Raw genomic sequence first — 916 nt, 5'->3', positions numbered from 1 at the left:
CCCAAAACCTCCCTCCCCAAGGACCTTTAATGCCAAAGTTGGACCATTCCCGCTTCGCGTCCTGCCGGCGCCCGGCAGCGTTTTGCTGTGTAGCTCTCACCAAGCAGCGACTTTTTGGCTTCCCCCCCCATTCCCCAAGCAAAGCTCTTCCAAGCTCTTGGCTCCCCCCTCCCCAACCTCAGAAACCAAGGAAGTTTCTCTCCGCCCCCTTGGTCCAAAGCACTTGCTTCAAGTAATAAGCACTTTTGTTCGAGCATGAGTCTGGATTCCCTTTAGCATCCCATGGGATAAGAGAGCAACCAAGAGTGAAGGGAGACGAGAGTGTCTTTGGGTTTATTTTTGTTCACTTTTGAGTTCAGAAGAGAGGAAAACCCACATAAGAAAACAAACGCAGCAGCTTGTTTTGAGGGAGTGACTGAACAAAGGGAAAGGTGCGTTTCTGCGTGAGAGGATTCCAAACCTAACAGCACAATTCCATTTCAAGTCCAGGGTGGATTTGCACTGCCACTGCTTGAGCACGGGGCCGGCAGCCCCGCGGCCCCGCTGAGCCATAGAAACTGCTGACAAACACTGAATGTAACGGCCGGGGGGTCCGAAGGGGGGGCTCGGCCTCCGGCGGGCACTGAAGGAAACTGACCCTCCCAACGCTGAACGTGGGGGGTTCGTTGTAGCTGGGCCCGAGCTGCAGGCGATGTGAAACGTGGATCTCGAGGTGGTTCCCCCCCCTCTCCCATTCCCTTCTCCTCCCCTCGTCCTGCCCCGGGATGGAGCAAGATGGACGCTGAGCATCTCCCTCAGCCCCATCCCGGGACTGGAATGAGGTAGATGTTAAAGTAGCACTAAAAGCAAAGCAACCCCCCCCCCCCAAAAAAAAAACCCCCCCGGACAAAGGTGGATGTTCCCTTTTTGTTCCAAC

Source organism: Nestor notabilis, unplaced genomic scaffold (genome assembly GCF_000696875.1).
Source record: "Nestor notabilis isolate BGI_N333 unplaced genomic scaffold, ASM69687v1 scaffold12443, whole genome shotgun sequence".
In the NCBI taxonomy this organism is placed as follows: Eukaryota; Metazoa; Chordata; class Aves; order Psittaciformes; family Psittacidae; genus Nestor; species Nestor notabilis.
This window is presented reverse-complemented; position numbering follows the sequence as displayed.